This window comes from Nerophis lumbriciformis, linkage group LG24, assembly GCF_033978685.3.
Source record: "Nerophis lumbriciformis linkage group LG24, RoL_Nlum_v2.1, whole genome shotgun sequence".
Lineage (NCBI taxonomy): Eukaryota > Metazoa > Chordata > Actinopteri > Syngnathiformes > Syngnathidae > Nerophis > Nerophis lumbriciformis.
This window is the reverse complement of record NC_084571.2, coordinates 39,932,492-39,950,000: the sequence shown is the minus strand read 5'-3', so window position 1 is coordinate 39,950,000 and position 17,509 is coordinate 39,932,492. Positions and strand designations below refer to the sequence as shown.

At 34.1% G+C, this 17,509-nt stretch overlaps 1 protein-coding gene across 5 annotated transcripts in view; it reads right to left on the bottom strand.

Annotated features, from left to right (window-relative positions):
• The window catches only part of adgrl1a (adhesion G protein-coupled receptor L1a), a 562,743-nt gene that overhangs the window by 157,612 nt on the left and 387,622 nt on the right, over positions 1-17,509 (bottom strand). Inside the window, exon 1 of one of the 5 annotated variants that reach the window (XM_061982079.1) lies at positions 5,494-5,635. The exons of the other annotated variants lie outside the window; for them this stretch is intronic. The gene's annotated coding sequence lies outside the window, so the exon portion shown is untranslated. Of the gene's footprint in view, positions 1-5,493; positions 5,636-17,509 lie in introns of those variants that run through there. 5 annotated transcript variants of the gene reach the window in all.

The window sequence follows — 17,509 nt, the reverse complement described above, 5'->3', positions numbered from 1 at the left end:
ATACTGTCCCACTTACACATCTGATGCAACTTTGACTGCCAATACTGTCTCACTTACACATCTGATGCAACTTTGACTGTCAATACTGTCCCACTTACACATCTGACGCAACTTTGACTGTCAATACTGTCCCACTTACACATTTGATTCAACTTTGACTGTCAATACTGTCCCACTTACACATCTGATGCAACTTTGACTGTCAATACTGTCCCACTTACACATCTGATGCAACTTTGACGGTGAATATTTCCCACTACACACCTGATGCAACTTTGACTATCAATACTGTCCCACTTACACATCAGACGCAATTTTGACTGCCAATACTGTCCCACTTACACATCTGACGCAACTTTGACTGTCAATACTGTCCCACTTACACATCTGACGCAACTTTGACTGTCAATACTGTCCCACTTACACATCTGATGCAACTTTGACTGCCAATACTGTCTCACTTACACATCTGATGCAACTTTGACTGCCAATACTGTCTCACTTACACATCTGATGCAACTTTGACTGCCAATACTGTCCCACTTACACATCTGACGCAACTTTGACCGTCAATACTGTCCCACTTACACATCTGACGCAACTTTGACTGTCAATACTGTCCCACTAACACATCTGATGCAACTTTGACTGTCAATACTGTCCCACTTACACATCTGATGCAACTTTGACTGCTAATGCTGTCCCACTTACACATTTGATGCAACTTTAACTGTCAATACTGTCCCACTTACACATCTGACGCAACTTTGACTGTAAATACTGTCTCACTTACACACCTGATGCAACTTTGATTGTCAATACTGTCCCACTTACGCATCTGATGCAACTTTGACCGTCAATACTGTCCCACTTACACATTTGATGCAACTTTAACTGTCAATACTGTCCCACTTACACATCTGATGCAACTTTAACTGTCAATGCTGTCCCACTTACACATCTGATGCAACTTTGACTGCTAATACTGTCCCACTTACACATCAGACGCAACTTTGACTGTCAATACTGTCCCACTTACACATCTGATGCAACTTTGACTGTCAATACTGTCCCACTAACACATCTGATGCAACTTTGACTGTACATACCGTCCCACTTACACATCTGATGCAACTTTGACTGTCAATACTGTCCACTTGCACATCTGATGCAAATTTGACTGTCAATACTGTCCCACACACATCTGATGCAACTTCGACTGTCAAAACTGTCCCACTTACACATCTGATGCAACTTTGACCGCCAATACTGTCCCACTTACACATCTGATGCAACTTTGACTGTCAATACTGTCCCACTTACACATCTGATGCAACTTTGATTGCCAATACTGTCCCACTTACACATCTGATGCAACTTTAACTGTCAATACTGTCCCACTTACACATCTGATGCATCTTTGACTGTCAATACTGTCCCACTCACACACCCGATGCAACTTTGACTGTCAATACTGTCCCACTTACACATCAGACGCAACTTTGACTGTTAATACTGTCCCACTTACACATCTGATGCAACTTTGACTGTCAATACTGTCCCATTTACACATCTGATGCAACTTTGATTGCCAATACTGTCCCACTTACACATCTGATGCAACTTTGACTGTCAATACTGTCGCACTTACACATCTGATGCAGCTTTGACTGTCAATACTGTCCCACTTACACATATAATGCAACTTTGACTGTCAATACTGTCCCACTCACACATCAGACGCAACTTTGACCGTCAATACTGTATCACTTACACATCTGATGCAACTTTGATTGTCAATACTGTCCCACTAACACATCTGATGCAACTTTGACTGTACATACTGCCCCACTTACACATCTGATGCAACTTTGACTGTCAATACTGTCCCACTTACATATCTGATGCAACTTTGACTGTCAATGAAGACACAACACAAAACTTACAGGTCAAACATAACAACCTGTACAATGCACCTGGCATGGTTTTTACATCCATAGAGTTAGCCACAAGAGTGTAAAAAGTTCCAGATTTTACAGTATTTGGAATTACCTCGTTAGCTTTCTGTCAGTCTTTAGGGGATCAGATATTTCCTCTTCCTGGGTGGTGAGACTGCTGACACCAGATGTGGAAGTGGGACAGTATTGACAGTCAAAGTGGCATCAGATGTGAGAGATGACATCAGATGTAAAAGACGCTAAGATTTAAAAGTTCATAGAAGATTCAATAGGGACTAATTGGGTCCATGACACAAAAACTGCAATTTCTTAAAGTTAATGAACAAAATTAATAAAATGCAAACGGCCTCATGCCACAAACATGTTTTATAAGGAATACCCGGAATATGAAAATATGACAACTCTTCGTTTTAAAGATTTTGAAGAAAACACATTGATTTTAATTGGGTTCATTCACACACAGCCCGTGATCTGCGTTTAGGGAGAGGCAGTCCTGCTGATAGACGATAGCAATCTCCTTAAAAGCTCTTCAAGAATACAAAAATCTCCTAATCAGGACATCCCTGGAATCTTAGGGGATATTTTTGAACCCTACCACTTATGGAAACTCTCGGCCAAGGGCCTAAGAGACGGACTGGGACTATTTCCTGTAGATTTCTAATGATTGAGGTGTCTGGCGGGCTGATTAAGGCTCTTAAGGTCGAGGCCCGGCCGCATTTAAGAGGACGTTACAAGGAACCGGAGTAGGGATGCACTCCTTCTCCCTCTTTGGAGCCGTGCCCAGGCTGGATGGAGGAGGGGCAAAGGGGTGTATGATGGCAAAAAAGAACGCAGAACGAAAGGGCCGGATGTGGTCTGAGAGATAAACCAATGGAGGGAACATGAGAAAGATCCAAATAAAAGCTGATTCAGGCCCCGTTTACACTAAGCCGGCTAATGTTATCCAGGGTAAATCCCACCTAAACGTATCCGTGTCCACTTACAACAATGCCACCGTGTAACTCTTTCGCCTTCACCTTCATTGTCCATTCCTTTTTGGGGACTTTATATAGTCTGGACCTAGACGTTGAGTACATGGCGAACAATAACTGATACAGTTATCGCCGTTTTCCGTAGTCTTCCCTCGACGGCCAGGTAATACAAAGCACACGCTACCATTTTTTTATCACATCCACAGGAGCCCGCATTCTCATTGTCTCTTTTTCGACAAATGGACGTAGTTTTTCGGAAAGTAGAATCACAGCTGAAATTGGAAAGTTCTCTTGCCGTCTGAGAAGTGTTGTATCCCAGATAGCTGCAATCGGACATTGAAAAGTTCTCTTGCCGTCTGAGAAATGTTGTATCCCAGACAGCTGCAATCGGACATTGGAAAGTTCTCTTGCCGTCTGAGAAGTGTTGTATCCCAGATAGCTGCAATCGGACATTGGAAAGTTCTCTCGCCGTCCGAGAAGTGTTGTATCCCAGATAGCTGTAATCGGACATTGGAAAGTTCTCTCGCCGTCTGAGAAGTGTTGTATCCCAGATAGCTGCAATCGGACATTGCAATCGGACATTGGAAAGTTCTCTCGCCGTCCGAGAAGTTTTGTATGCCAGATAGCTGCAATCGGACATTGCAATCGGATGTTGGAAAGTTCTCTTGCCGTCCGAGAAGTGTTGTATCCCAAATAGCTGCAATCGTACATTGGAAAGTTCTCTTGCCGTCCGAGAAGTGTTGTATCCCAGATAGCTGCAATCGGACATTGCAATCGGACATTGGAAAGTTCTCTCGCCGTCCGAGAAGTGTTGTATCCCAGATAGCTGCAATCGGACATTGGAAAGTTCTCTCGCCGTCCGAGAAGTGTTGTATCCCAGATAGCTGCAATCGGACATTGCAATTGGACATTGGAAAGTTCTCTCGCCGTCCGAGAAGTGTTATATCCCAGATAGCTGCAATCGGACATTACAATCGGACATTGGAAAGTTCTCTCGCCGTCCGAGAAGTGTTGTATGCCAGATAGCTGCAATTGGACATCGCAATCGGACGTTGGAAAGTACTCTTGCCGTCTGAGAAGTGTTGTATCCCAAATAGCTGCAACCGGACATTGGAAAGTTCTCTCGCCGTCCGAGAAGTGTTGTATCCCAAATAGCTGCAATCAGACATTGGAAAGTTCTCTTGCCGGCTGAGAAGTGTTGTATCCCAGATAGCTGCAATCGGACATTGCAATCGGACGTTGGAAAGTTCTCTCGCTGTCCGAGAAGTGTTGTATCCCAAATAGCTGCAATCGGACATTGGAAAGTTCTCTCTCCGGCTGAGAAGTGTTGTATCCCAGATAGCTGCAATCGGACATTGCAATCGTACGTTGGAAAGTTCTCTCGCCGTTTGAGAAGTGTTGTATCCCAGATAGCTACAATCGGACATTGCAATCGGACGTTGGAAAGTTCTCTCGCCGTCCGAGAAGTGTTGTATCCCAGATAGCTGCAATCGGACATTGGAAAGTTCTCTCGCCGTCTGAGAAGTGTTGTATCCCAAATAGCTGCAATCGGACATTGGAAAGTTCTCTCGCCGTCCGAGAAGTGTTGTATCCCAAATAGCTGCAATCGGACATTGGAAAGTTCTCTCGCCGTCTGAGAAGTGTTGTATCCCAAATAGCTTCAATCGGACATTGGAAAGTTCTCTCGCCGTCTGAGAAGCGTTGTATCCCAAATAGCTGCAATGGCTTTCTCTTAAGGTATTCATGTGTGATTTCCACAAACGTCTGTACATGTAGAAGAAGGAGACTCTGGATGACTCGCCTCCATATTTCCAGTGGTTACCTCCGAGTTACGAAACCGCTTTATTGTGACGTCACTTCCTGTGTGGGGCGCGGTCTTTCTGGCGTCACTTCCTCTCCGAACTCGGTTTGTAAACAATCAATGAGTCCATACAAAGCTAAGAGCCGGAGATTCAAGAAATAGACGACGTGTAAAAAATTAAACGCTGGTTTAGTGTGGCTGAAACGGGGCTTAGGCTAAATAATTATCCGTTTAAGGGCTTACCCGGCTTAGTGTAGACATGGCCTTTAGGAGGAGGTACTAATGAGGGGAGGACCATGAGAACCTGGAAGTGGGATCTTTGGAAGCTTAGCCTGTTACCGTGCCTGAGCTTAAACAACAAACAACCAAAAGATAGAAAGCATGGAGAAAGAGAGCAAGTAATCGAGAGAAATGGGACGACAGAAGAAGAGGATTCTGTCTTTGGTCTGCGTGGGGAAGAAATGAAAAAGAAAAAAAACCACACTTGACGTGAGTGGGAGAGGATGAGACGAGAGAACGCCATCAGAGGAAAGAAATGTATTCATCTCCGGGTTTATCTCTCATTGTTCTGTTTTTGAATCTGGTGCCGTCAGGTGGACATCTAGAAGGGCTTTAGAGGTTGTGTTGGTTATAGAGAGAAGAAACAAACAAAAGGAGGGAGTCTCATGACCACAAGACAAGGTTTAGGAGGGATCATGGCGGGGAAGGGAGACGAGGAGGACGAGGAAGGGAGGAAGGGACGAGCCGTGGTTGTTATCTTTACCTTTTTGATCCACTTCTATTCACGCGTCGGAAAGAGACGGGAGACAGACAGAGATCCAAATAGACAGGGAAGGAAGAAAGAACGAAAGAAAAACAGGTGCGGGAAGAAACAAAAAAAAGAGAAAATTGAGATTAAATAAAACGCTCTGGTGAGAATGGATCAGTTTAGGACTCTAATGTGAGCTGACCTACATCTACTTGATTGCATCGATAATCCCCCAACAACACACTCTCGACCCGACCTCCACGTCCCTCCCTCACTTCCCTCCCCCCAAACTGCCGCTCCTGGAAGACCTGCTGGGAGGGTAAAAAAAAAAAAAAAAAAGCATCCGGGTGTTGTTGATCTGTGGAGGCAAGAAGAAGGAGGAGAAGAAAGAGAAGAAAGGGATGATGCAGGGTGTCCTTTTTTCAAATGACGTTAGCGGCGCCCTCTACGGGTTGTGGTCAAACATGCTTATCATACACTTTAGAATCATTCCAAACATAATCAATGCCCGTGCAGAGACATTTTACTTAATGTGATGGGTTGATGAGGCGTCATGAAGCGTTTCGACACATTGCAAAACTGTATTGATACTGTGTCGATACTGTGTCACTAAATACTGACATCTGCTGGACATTAAAAATCCCTACAGGCAACCTATGGACCGACTCAACTGACACTGATTTGATGCCCTAGTACAGGGGTCACCAACCTTTTTGAAACCAAAAACTACTTCTTGGGTACTGATTAATGCGAAGGGCTACCAGTTTGATACACACTTAAATAAATAAATATATTGTCATTTGTAAGTTACACGTAAGTGTGATTTAAACAAGAATAGCTAAATAAATACATTTATATACAGGTAAAAGCCAGTAAATTAGAATATTTTGAAAAACTTGATTTATTTCAGTAATTGCATTCAAAAGGTGTAACTTGTACATTATATTTATTCATTGCACACAGACTGATGCATTCAAATGTTTATTTCATTTAATTTTGATGATTTGAAGTGGCAACAAATGAAAATCCAAAATTCCGTGTGTCACAAAATTAGAATGTTGCTTAAGGCTAATACAAAAAAGGGATTTTTAGAAATGTTGGCCAACTGAAAAGTATGAAAATGAAAAATATGAGCATGTACAATACTCAATACTTGGTTGGAGCTCCTTTTGCCTCAATTACTGCGTTAATGCGGCGTGGCATGGAGTCGATGAGTTTCTGGCACTGCTCAGGTGTTATGAGAGCCCAGGTTGCTCTGATAGTGGCCTTCAACTCTTCTGCGTTTTTGGGTCTGGCATTCTGCATCTTCCTTTTCACAATACCCCACAGATTTTCTATGGGGCTAAGGTCAGGGGAGTTGGCGGGCCAATTTAGAACAGAAATACCATGGTCCGTAAACCAGGCACGGGTAGATTTTGCGCTGTGTGCAGGCGCCAAGTCCTGTTGGAACTTGAAATTTCCATCTCCATAGAGCAGGTCAGCAGCAGGAAGCATGAAGTGCTCTAAAACTTGCTGGTAGACGGCTGCGTTGACCCTGGATCTCAGGAAACAGAGTGGACCGACACCAGCAGATGACATGGCAACCCAAACCATCACTGATGGTGGAAACTTTACACTAGACTTCAGGCAACGTGGATCCTGTGCCTCTCCTGTCTTCCTCCAGACTCTGGGACCTCGATTTCCAAAGGAAATGCAAAATTTGCATGGTTGGGTGATGGTTTGGGGTGCCATGTCATCTGCTGGTGTCGGTCCACTCTGTTTCCTGAGATCCAGGGTCAACGCAGCCGTCTACCAGCAAGTTTTAGAGCACTTCATGCTTCCTGCTGCTGACCTGCTCTATGGAGATGGAGATTTCAAGTTCCAACAGGACTTGGCGCCTGCACACAGCGCAAAATCTACCCGTGCCTGGTTTACGGACCATGGTATTTCTGTTCTAAATTGGCCCGCCAACTCCCCTGACCTTAGCCCCATAGAAAATCTGTGGGGTATTGTGAAAAGGAAGATGCAGAATGCCAGACCCAAAAACGCAGAAGAGTTGAAGGCCACTATCAGAGCAACCTGGGCTCTCATAACACCTGAGCAGTGCCAGAAACTCATCGACTCCATGCCACGCCGCATTAACGCAGTAATTGAGGCAAAAGGAGCTCCAACCAAGTATTGAGTATTGTACATGCTCATATTTTTCATTTTCATACTTTTCAGTTGGCCAACATTTCTAAAAATCCCTTTTTTGTATTAGCCTTAAGTAATATTCTAATTTTGTGACACACGGAATTTTGGATTTTCATTTGTTGCCACTTCAAATCATCAAAATTAAATGAAATAAACATTTGAATGCATCAGTCTGTGTGCAATGAATAAATATAATGTACAAGTTACACCTTTTGAATGCAATTACTGAAATAAATCAAGTTTTTTCAAAATATTCTAATTTACTGGCTTTTACCTGTATATAAAAAAAATGGGTATTTATGTCTGTCATTCCGTCGTACATTTTTTTTCCTTTTACGGAAGATTTTTTGTAGAGAATAAATGATGAAAAAAAACACTTAATTGAACGGTTTAAAAGAGGAGAAAACAAGAAAAAATTTAAAATACAATTTTGAAACATAGTTTATCTTCAATTTTGACTCTTTATAATTGAAAATTCAACCGACAAAAAGAAGAGAAAAACTAGCTAATTTGAATCTTTTTGAAAAAATTAAAAAAAATAATTTATGGAACATCGTTAGTAATTTTTCCTGATTAAGATACATTTTAGAATTTTGATGACATGTTTTAAATTGGTTAAAATCCAATCTGCACTTTGTTAGAATATTTAACAAATTGGACCAAGCTATATTTCTAACAAAGACGAATCAGCATTTCTTCTAGATTTTCCAGAACAAAAATTTTAAAAGAAATTCAAATTACTTTGAAATAAGATTCAAATTTGATTCTACAGATTTTCTAGATTTGCCAGAATAATTTTTTTGAATTTTAATCATAGTAAGTTTGAAGAAATATTTCACAAATATTCTTCGTTGAAAAAACAGAAGCTAAAATATTTATTATTCTTTACAATAAAAAAAAAAAAAAAAATGGGTATTTCTGTCTGTCATTCCGTCCTACATTTTTTTTTCCTTTTACGGAAGGTTTTTTGTAGAGAATAAATGATGAAAAAAAACACTTAATTGAACGGTTTAAAAGAGGAGAAAACAAGAAAAAATTTAAAATAACATTTTGAAACATAGTTTATCTTCAATTTTGACTCTTTATAATTGAAAATTCAACCGACAAAAAGAAGAGAAAAACTAGCTTAATTGAATCTTTTTGAAAAAATTAAAAAAATAATTTTAGTAATTTTTCCTGATTAAGATACATTTTAGAATTTTGATGACATGTTTTAAATTGGTTAAAATCCAATCTGCACTTTGTTAGAATATTTAACAAATTGGACCAAGCTATATTTCTAACAAAGACAAATCAGTATTTCTTCTAGATTTTCCAGAACAAAAATTTTAAAAGAAATTCAAAATACTTTGAAATAAGATTTAAATTTGATTCTACAGATTTTCTAGATTTGCCAGAATATTTTTTTTGAATTTTAATCATAGTAAGTTTGAAGAAATATTTCACAAATATTCTTCGTCGAAAAAAACAGAAGCTAAAATATTTATTATTCTTTACAATAAAAAATTTAAAAAATGGGTATTTCTGTCTGTCATTCCGTCGTACATTTTTTTTTCCTTTTACGGAAGGTTTTTTGTAGAGAATAAATGATGAAAAAAAACACTTAATTGAACGGTTTAAAAGAGGAGAAAACAAGAAAAAATTTAAAATAACATTTTGAAACATAGTTTATCTTCAATTTTGACTCTTTATAATTGAAAATTCAACCGACAAAAAGAAGAGAAAAACTAGCTTATTTGAATCTTTTTGAAAAAATTAAAACAATTATTTTAGTAATTTTTCCTGATTAAGATAAATTTTAGAATTTTGATGACATGTTTTTAAATTGGTTAAAATCCAATCTGCACTTTGTTAGAATATTTAACAAATTGGACCAAGCTATATTTCTAACAAAGACAAATCAGTATTTCTTCGAGATTTTCCAGAACAAAAATTTTAAAAGAAATTCAAAATACTTTGAAATAAGATTTAAATTTGATTCTACAGATTTTCTAGATTTGCCAGAATAATGTTTTTGAATTTTAATCATAGTAAGTTTGAAGAAATATTTCACAAATATTCTTCGTCGAAAAAAACAGAAGCTAAAATATTTATTATTCTTTACAATAAAAAAATAAAAAAATGGGTATTTCTGTCTGTCATTCTGTCGTACATTTTTTTTTCCTTTTACGGAAGGTTTTTTGTAGAGAATAAATGATGAAAAAAACACTTAATTGAACGGTTTAAAAGAGGAGAAAACACGAAAAAAATTAAAATACAATTTTGAAACATAGTTTATCTTCAATTTCGACTCTTTAAAATTCAAAATTCAACCGACAAAAAGAAGAAAAAAAACTAGCTTATTTGAATCTTTTTGAAAAAATTAAAAAAAATAATTTATGGAACATCATTAGTAATTTTTCCTGATTAAGATACATTTTAGAATTTTGATGACATGTTTTTAAATTGGTTAAAATCCAATCTGCACTTTGCTAGAATATTTAACAAATTGGACCAAGCTATTTTTCTAACAAAGACAAATCAGTATTTCTTCTAGATTTTCCTGAACAAAAATTTTAAAAGAAATTCAAAATACTTTGAAATAAGATTTAAATTTGATTCTACAGATTTTCTAGATTTGCCACAATGATTTTTTTGAATTTTAATCATAGTAAGTTTGAAGAAATATTTCACAAATATTCTTCGTCGAAAAAAACAGAAGCTAAAATATTTATTATTCTTTAAAATAAAAAAAAATAAAAAATGGGTATTTCTGTCTGTCATTCCGTCGTACATTTTTTTTTCCTTTTACGGAAGGTTTTTTTGTAGAGAATAAATGATGAAAAAAACACTTAATTGAACGGTTTAAAAGAGGAGAAAACAAGAAAAAATTTAAAATAAAATTTTGAAACATAGTTTATCTTCAATTTTGACTCTTTATAATTGAAAATTCAACCGACAAAAAGAAGAGAAAAACTAGCTTATTTGAATCTTTTTGAAACAAATTAAAAACATAATTTATGGAACATCATTAGTAATTTTTCCTGATTAAGATACATTTTAGAATTTTGATGACATGTTTTAAATTGGTTAAAATCCAATCTGCACTTTGTTAGAATATTTAACAAATTGGACCGAGCTATATTTATAACAAAGACAAATCGGTATTTCTTCTAGATTTTCCAGAACAAAAATTTTAAAAGAAATTCAAAATACTTTGAAATAAGATTTAAATTTGATTCTACAGATTTTCTAGATTTGCCAGAATGATTTTTTTGAATTTTAATCATAGTAAGTTTGAAGAAATATTTCACAAATATTCTTCGTCGAAAAAAACAGAAGCTAAAATATTTATTATTCTTTAAAATAAAAAATAAAAAAAAATGGGTATTTCTGTCTGTCATTCCGTCGTACATTTTTTTTTCCTTTTACGGAAGGTTTTTTGTAGAGAATAAATGATGAAAAAAGCACTTAATTGAACGGTTTAAAAGAGGAGAAAACACGAAAAAAAAAATAAAAAAAAATTGAAACATAGTTTATTTCAATTTTGACTCTTTATAATTGAAAATTCAACCGACAAAAAGAAGAGAAAAACTAGCTTATTTGAATCTTTTTGAAAAAATTAAAACAATTATTTTAGTAATTTTTCCTGATTAAGATACATTTTTAGAATTTTGATGACATGTTTTAAATTGGTTAAAATCCAATCTGCACTTTGTTAGAATATTTAACAAATTGGACCAAGCTATATTTCTAACAAAGACAAATCAGTATTTCTTCTAGATTTTCCAGAACAAAAATTTTAAAAGAAATTCAAAATACTTTGAAATAAGATTTAAATTTGATTCTACAGATTTTTCTAGATTTGCCAGAATAATTTTTTTGAATTTTAATCATAGTAAGTTTGAAGAAATATTTCACAAATATTTTTCGTCGAAAAAACAGAAACTAAAATATTTATTATTCTTTACAATAAAAAAATAAAAAAATGGGTATTTCTGTCTGTCATTCCGTCGTACATTTTTCTTTCCTTTTACGGAAGTTTTTTTGTAGAGAATAAATGATGAAAAAAACACTTAATTGAACGGTTTAAAAGAGGAGAAAACAAGAAAAAATTTAAAATAAAATTTTGAAACATAGTTTATCTTCAATTTTGACTCTTTATAATTGAAAATTCAACCGACAAAAAGAAGAGAAAAACTAGCTTATTTGAATCTTTTTGAAACAAATTAAAAACATAATTTATGGAACATCATTAGTAATTTTTCCTGATTAAGATACATTTTAGAATTTTGATGACATGTTTTAAATTGGTTAAAATCCAATCTGCACTTTGTTAGAATATTTAACAAATTGGACCAAGCTATATTTCTAACAAAGACAAATCAGTATTTCTTCTAGATTTTCCTGAACAAAAATTTTAAAATAAATTCAAAATACTTTGAAATAAGATTTAAATTTGATTCTACAGATTTTCTAGATTTGCCAGAATAATTTTTTTGAATTTTAATCATAGTAAGTTTGAAGAAATATTTCACAAATATTCTTCGTCGAAAAAACAGAAGCTAAAATATTTATTATTCTTTACAATAAAAAAAAAAAAAAATGGGTATTTCTGTCTGTCATTCCGTCCTACATTTTTTTTTCCTTTTACGGAAGGTTTTTTGTAGAGAATAAATGATGAAAAAAACCACTTAATTGAACGGTTTAAAAGAGGAGAAAACAAGAAAAAATTTAAAATAAAATTTTGAAACATAGTTTATCTTCAATTTTGACTCTTTATAATTGAAAATTCAACCGACAAAAAGAAGAGAAAAACTAGCTTATTTGAATCTTTTTGAAAAAAAAAAAAAAAAAGAATTTATGGAACATCATTAGTAATTTTTCCTGATTAAGATACATTTTTAGAATTTTGATGACATGTTTTAAATTGGTTAAAATCCAATCTGCACTTTGTTAGAATATTTAACAAATTGGACCAAGCTATATTTCTAACAAAGACAAATCAGTATTTCTTCTAGATTTTCCAGAACAAAAATTTTAAAAGAAATTCAAAATACTTTGAAATAAGATTTAAATTTGATTCTACAGATTTTCTAGATTTGCCAGAATATTTTTTTTTAATTTCAATCATAGTAAGTTTGAAGAAATATTTCACAAATATTCTTCGTCGAAAAACCAGAAGCTAAAATATTTATTATTCTTTACAATAAAAAAATAAAAAAATGGGCATTTCTGTCTGTCATTCCGTCGTACATTTTTTTTTCCTTTTACGGAAGGTTTTTTGTACAGAATAAATGATGAAAAAACCACTTAATTGAACGGTTTAAAAGAGGAGAAAACAAGAAAAGATTTAAAATAAAATTTTGAAACATAGTTTATCTTCAATTTTGACTCTTTATAATTGAAAATTCAACCGACAAAAAGAAAAAAAAAACTAGCTTATTTGAATCTTTTTGAAAAAATTAAAAAAAATAATTTATGGAACATCATTAGTAATTTTTCCTGATTAAGATACATTTTAGAATTTTGATGACATGTTTTAAATTGGTTAAAATCCAATCTGCACTTTGTTAGAATATTTAACGAAATTGGACCAAGCTATATTTCTAACAAAGACAAATCAGCATTTCTTCTAGATTTTCCAGAACAAAAATTTTAAAAGAAATTCAAAATACTTTGAAATAAGATTTAAATTTGATTCTACAGATTTTTCTAGATTTGCCAGAATAATTTTTTTGAATTTTAATCATAGTAAGTTTGAAGAAATATTTCACAAATATTCTTCGTCGAAAAAAACAGAAGCTAAAATATTGATTATTCTTTACAATAAAAAAAAAATAAAAATGGGTATTTCTGTCTGTCATTCCGTCGTACATTTTTTTTTCCTTTTACGGAAGGTTTTTTGTAGAGAATAAATGATGAAAAAAAACACTTAATTGAACGGTTTAAAAGAGGAGAAAACAAGAAAAAATGTAAAATAACATTTTGAAACATGGTTTATCTTCAATTTTGACTCTTTATAATTGAAAATTCAACCGACAAAAAGAAGAGAAAAACTAGCTTATTTGAATCTTTTTGAAAAAATTAAAAAAAGAATTTTAGTAATTTTTCCTGATTAAGATACGTTTTAGAATTTTGATGACATGTTTTTAAATTGGTTAAAATCCAATCTGCACTTTGTTAGAATATTTAACAAATTGGACCAAGCTATATTTCTAACAAAGACAAATCAGTATTTCTTCTAGATTTTCCAGAACAAAAATTTTAAAAGAAATTCAAAATACTTTGAAATAAGATTTAAATTTGATTCTACAGATTTTCTAGATTTGCCAGAATAATTTTTTTGAATTTTGATCATAGTAAGTTTGAAGAAATATTTCACAAATATTCTTCGTCGAAAAAACAGAAGCTAAAATATTTATTATTTTTTACAATAAAAAAATAAATAAAAATGGGTATTTCTGTCTGTCATTCCGTCGTACATTTTTTTTTCCTTTTACGGAAGGTTTTTTGTAGAGAATAAATGATGAAAAAAGCACTTAATTGAACGGTTTAAAAGAGGAGAAAACAAGAAAAAATTTAAAATAACATTTTGAAACATAGTTTATCTTCAATTTTGACTCTTTATAATTGAAAATTCAACCGACAAAAAGAAGAGAAAAACTAGCTTACCGTATTTTCCGCACTATAAGGCGCACCTAAAAACCACAATTTTTCTCAAAAGCTGACAGTGCGCCTAATAACCCGGTGCGCTTTATTACGATTCATTTTCATAAAGTTTCGGTCTCGCAACTTCGGTAAACAGCCGCCATCTTTTTTCCCGGTAGAACAGGAAGCGCTTCTTCTTCTACGCAAGCAACCGCCAAGGAAAGCACTCGCCCCCATAGAACAGGAAGCGCTTCACCCGCCCCCATAGAACAGGAAGCGCTTCACCCGCCCCCGGAAGAAGAAGAAAAAACGCGCGGATATCACCGTACGTTTCATTTCCTGTTTACATCTGTAAAGACCACAAAATGGCTCCTACAAAACGATCCGGTTCATAAAAAGACGCAATCTCTCCATCCGCACACGGATTACTACCGTATTTCACAGCAACTGAACCGCACTGTGGAACGGGAGCACGTACGGTGAATATTCGCTCCACAGGGAATGAGAAGTCATCCTTCACTGTGGTTCTAGCTTGCCATGCTAACTTCCACCCATCCAAAAGAGACCTTTCCAGCCGGCGTCATCATAAAAGCTAACTCGAAGGGATGGATGGATGAAGAAAAGATGAGCGAGTGGTTAAGGGAAGTTTACGCGAAGAGGCCGGGTGGCTTTTTTCACACAGCTCCGAAGGCGAACACACCTTCACTAAGACGGGCAGATAGCGCCGGTCGACATACGCCAACATCTGCCAGTGGATCGTAAATGCCTGGGCAGATAGTTTCGGTCACAACTGTGGTCCGAGCTTTCCGGAAGGCAGGATTCACAGAACTGCTGGACAACAGTGACACTGACTCCGGTGACTTCGACGAGACGGAACCGGCCATTTTGGATCCCGTATTCGCCCAACTTTTCAATTCGGACACCGAAGACGAAGAATTCGAAGGATTTACGAATGAAGAATAACTTCAGAAGGTGAGCGCTATGTTTATTTTGTGTGTTGTGACATTAACGTTCGAGCAACATTATGTTGCTATTGTTCTACACCATTTTGAATTTTACTATGTTTGTGATTGCACATTTGCGTACATTTTGGGACAGAGTTGTTAGAACGCTGGTTTTCAATATATTATTAAAGTTTGACTGAACTATCTGACTGTTTTTTTGACATTCACTTTAGCGCAGCGTTTTTTTGACATTCACTTTAGCGCAGCGTAGGCGCGGCTTTTAGTCCGGGGCGGCTTATTGGTGGACAAAATTATGAAATATGTAATTCATAGAAGGTGCGGCTAATAATCCGGTGCGCCTTATAGTGCGGAAAATACGGTAATTGAATCTTTTTGAAAAAATTAAAAAAATAATTTTAGTAATTTTTCCTGATTAAGATACATTTTAGAATTTTGATGACATGTTTTAAATTGGTTAAAATCCAATCTGCACTTTGTTAGAATATTTAACAAATTGGACCAAGCTATATTTCTAACAAAGACGAATCAGTATTTCTTCTAGATTTTCCTGAACAAAAATTTTAAAAGAAATTCAAAATACTTTGAAATAAGATTTAAATTTGATTCTACAGATTTTCTAGATTTGCCAGAATGATTTTTTTGAATTTTAATCATAGTAAGTTTGAAGAAATATTTCACAAATATTCTTCGTCGAAAAAAACAGAAGCTAAAATATTTATTATTCTTTAAAATAAAAAAATTTAAAAAATGGGTATTTCTGTCTGTCATTCCGTCGTACATTTTTTTTTCCTTTTACGGAAGGTTTTTTTGTAGAGAATAAATGATGAAAAAAGCACTTAATTGAACGGTTTAAAAGAGGAGAAAACACGAAAAAAATTAAAAAAAAATTTTGAAACATAGTTTATCTTCAATTTTGACTCTTTATAATTGAAAATTCAACCGACAAAAAGAAGAGAAAAACTAGCTTATTTGAATCTTTTGGAAAAAATTAAAAAAATAATTTTAGTAATTTTTCCTGATTAAGATACATTTTAGAATTTTGATGACATGTTTTAAATTGGTTAATATCCAATCTGCACTTTGTTAGAATATTTAACAAATTGGACCAAGCTATATTTCTAACAAAGACAAATCAGTATTTCTTCTAGATTTTCCAGATCAAAAATTTTAAAAGAAATTCAAAATACTTTGAAATAAGATTTAAATTTGATTCTACAGATTTTTCTAGATTTGCCAGAATATTTTTTTTTAAATTTTAATCATAGTAAGTTTGAAGAAATATTTCACAAATATTCTTCGTCGAAAAACCAGAAGCTAAAATATTTATTATTCTTTACAATAAAAAAATAAAAAAAATGGGTATTTCTGTCTGTCATTCCGTCGTACATTTTTTTTTCCTTTTACGGAAGGTTTTTTGTAGAGAATAAATGATGAAAAAAGCACTTAATTGAACGGTTTAAAAGAGGAGAAAACAAGAAAAAATTTAAAATAGAATTTTGAAACATAGTTTATCTTCAATTTTGACTCTTTATAATTGAAAATTCAACCGACAAAAAGAAGAGAAAAACTAGCTTATTTGAATCTTTTTGAAAAAAATTAAAAAAGAATTTATGGAACATCATTAGTAATTTTTCCTGATTAAGATCAATTTTAGAATTTTGATGACATGTTTTAAATTGGTTAAAATCTAATCTGCACTTTGTTAGAATATTTAACAAATTGGACCAAGCTATATTTCTAACAAAGACGAATCAGCATTTCTTCTAGATTTTCCAGAACAAAAATTTTAAAAGAAATTCAAATTACTTTGAAATAAGATTTAAATTTGATTCTACAGATTTTTCTAGATTTGCCAGAATAATTTTTTTGAATTTTAATCATAGTAAGTTTGAAGAAATATTTCACAAATATTCTTCGTCGAAAAAAACAGAAGCTAAAATATTTATTATTCTTTACAATAAAAAATTTAAAAAATGGGTATTTCTGTCTGTCATTCCGTCGTACATTTTTTTTTCCTTTTACGGAAGGTTTTTTGTAGAGAATAAATGATGAAAAAAAACACTTAATTGAACGGTTTAAAAGAGGAGAAAACAAGAAAAAATTTAAAATAAAATTTTGAAACATAGTTTATCTTCAATTTTGACTCTTTATAATTGAAAATTCAACCGACAAAAAGAAGAGAAAAACTAGCTTATTTGAATCTTTTTGAAAAAATGAAAAAAAATAATTTATGGAACATCATTAGTAATTTTTCCTGATTAAGA